The sequence below is a fragment of the Saccopteryx bilineata genome, chromosome 3 (genome assembly GCF_036850765.1).
Source record: "Saccopteryx bilineata isolate mSacBil1 chromosome 3, mSacBil1_pri_phased_curated, whole genome shotgun sequence".
Lineage (NCBI taxonomy): Eukaryota > Metazoa > Chordata > Mammalia > Chiroptera > Emballonuridae > Saccopteryx > Saccopteryx bilineata.
In genome coordinates, this window is record NC_089492.1 from 187,356,867 (window position 1) to 187,367,587 (window position 10,721).

The 10,721-nt window shown below is 42.0% G+C and overlaps 1 pseudogene; it reads right to left on the minus strand.

Moving 5' to 3' along the window:
- Positions 1-1,428: 1,428 nt before the first annotated feature.
- Positions 1,429-1,690, minus strand: LOC136328949 (small VCP/p97-interacting protein pseudogene; annotated as a pseudogene).
- Positions 1,691-10,721: the final 9,031 nt, after the last annotated feature.

Here is a 10,721-nt window from a genome sequence, read left to right on the forward strand (position 1 = left end):
CCTTTTTTATACTTGCTATTTCTTTATTTAGGTGTTCATGATGACCATACATTGTTGTTCTAAGATCCCTAAGCATTCTTACAATCATTATTTTAATTCCGCATCCGGAAGTTTGATTATTTCCATATCACTCAGTTCATCTCCTGAAGGTCGTCTCTCTTGTGGCTTCATTTGGATTGCAGTTCTTTGTCTTCTCATTGTGCCTACCCAGGGTGTTTTCTTTGTAGAGCTGGTTGAGTCTAGGCTTGGTGTTGTCTGCCTCTAGTTTTTACTTGTGTTGTTTCTAAGTCTTCTTGGGTTGGCATCAGCTATTATTTGTAATCCACTTTAGGATTTGGGCCACTTTGAAGTCTTGATTTGTTTGTTTTCTTAACAGGTGATTGTCTTGTTTGCTGATCTCAGCAGGGGGTTTATTTGAAACTGTATCCAGGAATGCGGTGGGTGTGACTTGAGGCTCTGAAATCCTCTTCTGCCAGTTAATCTCTCTGGGGGCAGGTTGCTTTCTCAGCTTCCATAGGGGGAGGTGTATCTCAGATCTCCAAGGAGACCTGAGTGACTGCCCCTCCTTCCCACTTCTTGTTTTCAGCTGTGTCTTGTTGCACTGATTGGAGTTGGAGAGATGTCTGTATTTCTGTGACCTGGAAGTACTTTTGTATTTTGCTTTCTGGAAAGATCAGCCCCTCCCCCAGTTATGGCTGCCTCCAGCACTGAATGAGTTAGCTTTTTATGTCATCACCTATATTCCTCTCCCCCTCACCATCCGTCTCTCTCTTTCTCCTCTTTTTGGAAGACAAGCGGGCCCTTTCAACACACCTCGTTCCCTGGTTGCCAGGTAAGTGGCTGTGAGCAGTACTTACTGCTCTCCTCCTTGGAATTGAGAGTCCAGCCTCACCCCCCCCCCCGTTCTTGTAAGCAGGGGAGATTCAGGCGCTTCCTACCAGGTTTGTTGTGGCTTCTTCTTTGCTCCTTGAGTTTTGAAAGCTGTTCTTGTAGTCCAGATTTGGTTTTTCATGCTGATTGTTCATAAATTAGTTTATAATCCAGTTTGGTGGTGTGAGCTGGGAGTCTGTGTGTCTGCCTACTCCGTTGCCATCTTCAGGTCCCTGCGATGTGTTCATTATTTAGATTTAACTACTAAAAATAGCAAATTACCCACTACCTGCAAAAGAGCAAATGTAAGAAAATAAGTATTCATTGAAATGTCTGGCTATTTTCTAAGTCTGGCTGTTTTCTAAGTCTGAACGTCAAAAACATTTTCAATATTTCAATACTGAAAAATCACTGCATTTAAGAACACTAAAATTACAAAGTCTGAATCATTTACTCAAAGAGAAGAAATTAAATTGAGGATGTCCACTTGATTGCAGATATTATTTATTGGCAGGAGACTCTCACGCATATTATCCTTTAGGAAATGTCTATCTAAGTTCACCGTCTGGTGGGGGCCCCAGATGTAGCAATTTGTTTTTCTAATTTTTCCTTTTTCTTTCTCTTTTCTTCCACACACTGAACATCCAAAACACCCCGAAGTGCAGTCACTTGTCTTCTCTCTGCAGACTCTGCAAGTTTTGCTCTTTTCTCTTGCAGGCTGTAAGGGAGCGCAGACTCCCCGGGATAGGAAAACAGCCCCATCCGGAGAGCGGCTGGAGATCTCTCCAGTCCCAGACCAGTTAAGTGCGAACTGAACTGCGTGGTAACAGGCGACCACAACAGTCAGTAAGTTTAAATTCCCGTTTGTCCCACGAAGAGAGGAGAGTTCTTTTAATCTCCCTGTGGTTGTTCTGCTGTGTGTGTGTGTGTGGTGTGTGTGTGTGTGTGGTGTGTGTGTGTGTTTGTGTGTCACCCTTTTATTTCCTTTGTTCTCCTTTTCCTTCTTCCCCTACCTTCTCCTCCTTCTCTTTTGTATACACTGTATTTTGGTTTCTTTTAATTTTTTTCAGGTGATTGTGATGATAAATGGCTATTTTTATGTTTTTAAAATATATTTAAACACACATTTCTTGGTTTATCAAAATCAAGAATAATACCCGGTTGCTTTCACTGATGCTCTGGGGAAATATATTATGCTAACTTAAAAGAAAATACAAGTTATCAGTTACTGTGTCAACTACAGAGAACCATTGTATCTCATTCCAGCTTTTTTGTTATCTTTAAAAAATGGGATTAAAATGTAATACTGTTTTATATCTTTTTTCTATTAAATATCTAGTGCAAACATTTCTATAGAGCATTATATTTTTCTCACAGATTATTATTCCATTAATTTCTGCTCTGCTTTCTATTTTTCCCTATCTTCTGCTTACATTAAGCTCTTATTTTTATAGTTTCTTTTTATTGATTGCATTTATTTATTTATTTATAGTTTTCATTTTTCTTTAAACAGTTTTTCAGTTAGAGTTTACATTAAATAGTATATTAGTTTTGGGTGTATAGCATAATGGTTAGACATTTATTTTACTTACAAAGTGATTCCCCCTGATGAGTCTAGTTCCCACCTGATACTATACATAATTACAATATTATTGACTATATTCTCTATGCTATACTTTATATACCCATGACTGTGTTTTGTAACTACCAATTTGTACTTCTTAATCCCTTTTTTACCCAGCCCAGGTCCCTTTCCTTCTGAAAACTGTCAGTTTGTTCTCTGTATCTCTGAGTCTGTATTTGTTTTTCTTCATTTATTTTGTTTTTTTAGGTTCCACATTTAAGTGACATCATCTGGCATTTGTCCTCTGACTTATTTCGCTTAGTATGTTATCCTCTTGGTCCATTCATGCTGTTGCAAATGGAAAGATTTCACTGTTTTATGGGTGAGTAATATTCTGTTGTATATATGTATCACCTCTTCTTTGTCCAGTCACTTATTGATGGGCACTGAATTGAATCTCTATCTTAGCTATTGTAAATAATGCTGCAGTAAACATAAGCATGCATATATCTCTTTGAATTAGTGTTTTATTTCTTCAGGTAAATATCCACATGTGTAATTGCTGGGTCATATGGTAGTTCTATTTTTAGCTTTTTGAGGAAACTCCATAGTGGTTTCCATAGTGGTTGCCCATTTGCCATCTCACCAACAGCGTGCAAGGGTTCCCTTTTCTCCATATCTTTGCCACCAGTTGTTGTTTCTTGATTTATTAAAGACAGCCATCTGACAGATGTGAGGTGATATCTCATTGTGGTTTTAATTTGCATTCCCTTGATGATTGGAGATGCTGGGCATCTTTTTTAATTTTATTTAATTTAAATTTATTTATTCATTTTAGAGAGGAGAGAGAGAGAGAGGAGAAACAGAGAGAGAAGGGGGGGAGGAGCTGGAAGCATCAACTCCCATATGTGCTTTGACCAGGCAAGCCCAGGGTTTTGAACCGGCGACCTCAGCATTTCCAGGTCAATGCTTTATCCACTGCGCCACCACAGGTCAGGCCTGGGCATCTTTTAATATGTCTAATAGTCATCTGTATGATCACTTGGAAGCAATGTCTCTTCAAGTACTCTGTCCATTTTTAAATTGGGTTCTTAGGGGTTTTTATAATAAGTTGTATAAGTTCTTTATAAATTTTGGATATTAACCCCTTATTGATATATCAATGGAGAGAGTATCTTCTTCCATTCAGTAAGTTGTCTTTTTATTTTGTTGATGTTTTCTTTACTGTGCATCAAACTTTTGTTTCTTTTTTACTGTGCATGGGACTTTAATATAGTCCCATTAGTTAATTGTTGGGTTTTTTTTGTTTGTTTTCCTTGCCTGGGGAGATGTCCAAAAATATATATTACTAAGAGCAATGTCAAATAGTTTTACTACCTATGTTTATTTGTAGGATCTTCTTGGGTGTCTTTTCTGCACCAAGTGGCCTGAGAGCTGTTTTATACTTGGTTGGTGTATAGCTTCTTTCCATCAACATAATTTTAGTCCTTATTTTGAATGTTTCTTGATGCATTTATTAGTCAACAAATTTTTATGGAAAGCATGTCATGTAGCAGACACTGGGTTAGGTATTAGATGTATGGCCACAATTGTAGCCTCAAGAAAATTATAGTTTGGGGTAGGGGGTCAGGCAATTGATCAGAAACCCAGTATGGAGGTGCTGGGTGTGGAAAGTACATGAGCAAGGCGCTTAGTCCAGGCTAGGGGGTAGAGAAAGTCTTCTGCAGCTGAGTCTTGGTAGAAATTATCCAGGTGAAGGGCTTTCCGAACTTGCATCAGACATCTCTGTTATGGGGTGCCTAATCCCTTTCCCTCTGGGAATCACTGCTCCTCTGCTCCAACTCTGTGGTTCTCCTGGGAGCTGCCATATTCATGGAGTTCTCTCCTCTGTCTCCTGTAGTCACTCTGTGGTATGAGTGGGGTAAGTGGAACCTCTTATCCCCCTAGCTAAATGATTGGTTAGGTAGGTGTACTGCCACACTGAGTCTATGAGAGTTCTCCCCCGGAATATTTGGAATTGTCAGGGAAATGCAGAGTCTCTGTGGAGGTAGGAGCAGCATGCTGTGAGACTCAGGAATTGGCCTCCATGTTTCTTGCCCTCTGGAGAAACTCTCCACAGTGGGGAGAGAGAAGGCTACTGAAAGGGGGCACCCGTGATGACAAAGAGTCCAGGGGACATCCACACTCTGACTCCAAGTGTTCCTGAGACCCAACTACATTCCCATTTTCCTTATAGCCAGCCAGTCAACCCTTCCTTGGATTAAGCAATGGATTTAGTACTTTCCAATGAATTTGAAATAAACACAATATTTATTAAATTGCTTAAAATAAATAACAAAATTCCTAAGTAATAGCTTAAACTGTTCTCAGTCAGGTTTCTGTCATCCACAAACAAAAATGTCTGACAAAGGCAGTGCCCTAATCCCTGGGGCACTCACTCACCATGAGTCCTTGAGAGCTGGAAGACATGCACTCTTGCTTAGAAAACTGGCCTGCGTGACAAAGGAATTTTTTATTTTTGACTGGAGATACATTTTTATTTATTTGGTTTTTTTTTTTTTCATTTTTCTGAAGCTGGAAACAGGGATAGACAGTCAGACAGACTCCCGCATGCGCCCAACCGGGATCCACCCGGCACTCCCACCAGGGGCGATGCTCTGCCCACCAGGGGGCGATGCTCTGCCCATCCTGGGCGTCGCCATGTTGCGACCAGAGCCACTCTAGCTCCTGGGGCAGAGGCCACAGAGCCATCCCCAGCGCCCGGGCCATCTTTGCTTCAATGGAGCCTTGGCTGCGGGAGGGGAAGAGAGAGACAGAGAGGAAAGCGCGGCGGAGGGGTGGAGAAGCAAATGGGTGCTTCCCTTGTGTGCCCTGGCCGGGAATCGAACCCGGGTCCTCCGCACGCTAGGCCGACGCTCTACCGCTGAGCCAACCGGCCAGGGCTTATTTATTTGTTTTTAATCACCCTCAGATGCACCATGCTACTCTGGCAAAACCACTGGGTTCCAGACCTAGATTTGACATTCAGCTCCATTATTTTCTAGTCATGTGACACAGCAGCTAGAGAGAGGTATACCAATTAATCCTTCAGAGCTTTATCTAAAAATGAGCATAACATTCCCCTGCACAATCATAGTAAGGATAGGAAATAGTATGTAAATGCCACTTGCATTCAGTAGGATCCATAGATGTTGTCTATTTTAGCTGTGAGCTCAGAAATCACACTGATAAGGAAGGTGCCTAGAATAGCTTTCTCTATCCTTTTAAGGTTTTTTTAAAAACTGAATTTATTGGGGTGACATTGGTTAGCAAAACCATACAGGTTTCAAGGGTACAACTCAATAAAACATCATCTGCACACAGCATCGTGCACCCATCACCCCAAACAATATCTCTTTCTGTCCCCATTCCCCCCCACCTCTACCTCTCCCACCTCCACTTCCCCCACCTCCCTTTCCCTCTGATTATCACTACACTGTTGACTGTGTGTCTGTGTTGTATGTCTATGTTGGCTAATCCTGTTACCTTCTTTCATCCATCCCCCCAATTGCCTCCCCTCTCACAGCTGTCAGTCGGTTCCATGTCTTCATGCCTCTGTTTCTATTTTGTTCATTAGATTACACATATAAGTGAGACTACATAATATTTGTCTTTCTCTTACTGGCTTATTTCATTTAGCATAATAATCTCCAAATCTATCCATTCTGCAACAAAAGGTAAGTGCGAACAGTGGGTGTCATCACTCCAGCAGTGCCTGACATTTCTAAGCAGACAGATTTATAAATATGGTTTATTAGGGCCATGTTGGAGGTTGTAGACAGCCTAGATTACCTAAAGACAGACCATCAAAGGAAGGGCTGTTGTACACTCAGTTCAGAGACCTGTGCCTTTTGTACAATGCACTGGTCACCCTTTTTTTCTCTTACCTCTTTATGAACCTTGTCACTTCAGATGTCAGACTGCCCTTGGGTTCCAATAATCACATCAGCTTCATCCAGCTTCGAGCTGTGTGCTGTTTACCGGGTCTGTGGCCTCCACCTATTTCTCTATAGTGTAGCCTCTGAGGCTGAGCTTACTCTTTTACTGGCATATGAACACTATCTCTCTTTAGCTTTGACTTTTTATGTCCCAGATGAAAACTTAAAGGGACCTTTGAAGCAGAATGTGGCCCAACTTATGCAGTGCTATTCAAAGCCAGTCAGACACTCATTGGCTGAAAGACCTGTAAGAATTTAAGGTAATCTTTCTTGAATTTTAAGAATAATGAGAGGTATAAAGAATTATAAAGAATCTTCTGAAAAATGAAAAGCAAAAAGAGCTAAAAGAAGCCTCTGTAGTTCATTGGAGAGAGGGAGGAAGGTAAGTGGGGACATGGGGTTAGAGGAGTTACCAGGGCCAGACCCTAATGGGATTGTCTCCCAAGTCCTGATTGTTTCAAGACTGGTGTGGTCTGGGGAAAATGAGACTTCTATCAGTTCTCCTTTTGAGATTCCTCCAGTCATCCCTGGAGGACATCTATTCCCAAAGTTGAAGCTCAGTCCTGAGTCCCAGTTACTGATAAAGAAGTTCAACAAAGGTGTTGACTTCAGTCCTGTGGTGGGAACAAAGGTTCTGTCTTATTTGGCCTCTTTTCATATTTCTGCAGGGACTTTTAGAACCTGTTTACTGACTTCTTTTATGGCGGGTCATTATTATTGAGCATTTCCCCAGATTTTTTATAACTTATCCTAGCCCCAACATTTTATAAATTTAGGGGCTGATTTTGTTTCAGATTTTTTCAGGCTGTTTCACTTCTTTCTGTTCCCTGAGGCTGCTGCCTCGCTCGACTCAACCACATCACCACCCTCCATCAGCCACCTCACTGACTCAACCACATCACCACCCTCCATCAGCCACCTCACTGCTCGGTGAGCTGAAGGCTTTTGAGACCACAGAGATTTCCATGTTCCCCTCCGGTACCTTTCACCAGGGAGAAGGAAGAGCTGACTGTACAGTTTAAAGTTGCTTCATCAAACTATCTTGCTTCTGATCTCTCCTCCAAATTTCTTTCTACAGGAAGGGAGTGAACCTAGCAGTGTACTGGATCAGTAAGAGTGCCTGAAACAGTACTGAGAAGACAGAAGATATGTTGGGTCAACAGCTCTGTTATCCCTCACTTTCTCCACTAAGGTACCTTTCTAGAAAACTTTTTTAAGCAGTAGAAACTTCCTTATATTTTGCAGTGAGAATCTAAAAAGGACTGAGAACTTCTCCAGTAGCGTACTTCTGTCTAGGTGGATTTGAGCATTGGACATATCTGTTCAGCTTGGTGTTCTGAAATGGAAGTGTCTCAAAAGTTCTGCTGTTTCCCTGACACTTTTAGTGCCTCTAAGAGTCTGGAGTGGGAAAGCCAAGTTCAAGGGCAAATAGAGTCAACATTGGTCCTGCAAATAAGAACTTTGTTCCTACCACAGGATTGAAGTCAACACCTTTGTTGAACTTCTTTATCAGTAACTGGGACTCAGGGCTGATGTCCTCCAGGGATGCTGGGATGAATTTCAAAAGGAGAACTGATAGAAGTCTCATTTTGGGCAAATAGAGTCAACATTGGTCCTGCAAATAAGAACTTTGTTTCAACCACAGGATTGGCCTGGACCTGAGGACCTGAATCAGATGGAATCAGCCTTAGTGTGGCTCAGACTGCAGCAAGCCAGCCAGCTTTAAAGTCCTTTTTTTTTTTTTTTTTTTAGATTTTTATTTGTTCATTTTAGAAAGGGGTTAGAGAGAGAGAAGGGGGAGGAGCAGGAAGCATCAACTTTCATATGTGCCTTGACCAGTTAAGGTGACCTCAGCATTCCAGATTGACGTTTTATCCACTGCATCATCACAGGTCAGGTCAGAATCTTTAGATCTAGATCTCATGGCTCTGCGTGACAAATATCTTCCTACTTCCAAGAGAAAGGGGCAGTGTCCTAAGCAAGTTATGAGAAAATCTGCAGACTATACTTCCATTGGAAGTAAAATATTTCAAAATTATTTAAATTGCTACAGGCACACCTCAGTTCCAGACCACTAGAATAAAGCACATATCGCAGTGAAGTGAGTCACACAGATATTTTGGTTCTCCAGTGCACTTAAAAGTTATGTTTACATAGTAAAGTAGTCTATTAAGTGGGTAATAGCATTATGTCTAAAAATCAATGTATTTACCTAATTAAAAAACACTTTATTGCTCAAAAGTGCTAACCATCATCTGAGTAACATCAAAGAACACTGATCACAGATCACCATAAAAAATATAATTACAATAGTCAAGTTTGAAATATTGTGAGCATTACCAAAATGTGACACAGAGACATAAGGTGAGCAAATGCTGTTGGAAAGATAGTGCCGGTAGACTTGCTCGAGGCAGGGTTGCTACAAACCTTCAATTTGTAAAAAATAAAAAAAACCACACAACAATATTGGAAAAATGCAATAAAGTGAAATGCAGTAAAGCGAGGCATGCCGGTACAAGCTTTTCTCGTGCAAAATTGAGACTGTGCAATGGAAGATGGAGAGGGTGTAGCAATATAGGGGTGAGATGCAGGGCTGGAGGCAGCTGGAAGGCTGCCGCTTGGTCAGCTCAGTGCACAGCGGCTGCACTTCCCCAGGGCTTACCTGTCAAGAATAGCAGGCAGAAAGGGTTACTATGTCTATCTCTTCAGTCTAGAATTAAAACAGAGAGCCTGGAAAATGAGGCTTTGTGCCTATTTACCCTTTCTGATTGCCAACCTGAACCAACCTAGAAGCCTCTAGTGCTGCTAAAAATCACTTGGGAGATGCTGGGGGCAGGGAACAGAACCTCTGTTCTTACAACTGTGGTAGGTGTGTGGTGAGTCACCTGTAGCCTAGCTCATATCCAATGTTTGCTGTCCTTTGCTTTTTGAGATCATTATTACCTGAGACCATATGGCTGCCCAAATCTCCTTGAAGGAAAAAAGCTTTATGGTTAGGTGGGCCTGCCTGTCAGGCTTGTCCTTAGGCTCTCTGATGGTTGTCTGTACTCATGAGCTCCCTCTGGTGGGCCTCCTGTGGATCCCACATCAAGCCTGTCACGCCTGCTATTTATTTATTCACCCTCTGGGCAAGCTTGGGTGTTTTCATTCCAGTTCTCTTCCACTTGCCCTGGGTTTTGTTGCTGTCATTTTGTTTGCAAAGGTGTGCTTTCTGCTTCCGTGGTGGCCACATCTCCTCACTCACTCCTTCTCTCATTAAACGAGCTCCAGAGACTTCCAGTGAAAACTTCTCCCTTGTGTACAGCTGATGAGCTGGCCCAGCGGCTCCCCTCCTCAACTTCACTGCCCCACACCGGGGGAAGACATGGCTTTCTCCTTTTCTCTCATTTCTCTTCTGTGAAATGATGGGGGTGGGTTTAAATATCTTCACATTCTCTTTTGTTCTTAAATATTTCTGTTGAAGTATAATTGACTGTTTTAACCAACTTACATTGAGTGAGGCTATGGGGAGACAGGATGCAACCAAAGGAAAGCTATCAGAGTTTTACTGTACTATCATTCTCACAGCCCCCTGAGAACATAGCATGCCACGCTGACAGAGCCACAGGGGCAGCACTAAGGTCTGTCAGGTGACAGAAGGAGGGGAGGGAGCCTTCAATGTGGGCAAGAGACTTCCCTGTGGTTTCAGTGGGAGGGAACAGGTGAGGCCGGGTGCTCAGGCTCAGGACTGGCCAGTTTGAATAATTTCAGTAGGCTCTGGGGCCAAGGCGTTGTCTCTGGCTGTCTCCTACTGGCTTTGGGTGATTGGAGCAGGTGGAGACTGGCTCAGAGTCTGGGAGCCCCCAGAGGAGGTGCTTGGGGTGTGGACTGCTCAATTAAATGCTCAAGAAAAGAAACTGACCTTTAACCAGGGCCTCAAAACTGGATCAAGCCAGCATTTGAAAAGTTGTATTACATTGATATACAATCAACTGCATATATTTAAAGTGTACGGTTTGATGAGTTTTGATATGTGTAAACACCCGTGAAACCATCACAACAATCCAGATAACACAGAGAGCATATCCGTGTCCTCCAAAGGTTTCCTGTGTTCTGGGAATCCTCTTTCCTCAGGCAGCCATTGATCTGATTTTAGTCACTATAGATGAGTTTACATTTTCTAGAATTTTACATAAATGGAATCAAACAACGTGTACTCTCTTTTGTGTCTGATTCCCTTCACTCAGCATTATGATTTTGAAATTCAGCCACGTTTTTTCACTTGTCAAATAGTTTGTTCCTTTTTATAGGTGAGTAGTATTTATTGTGTG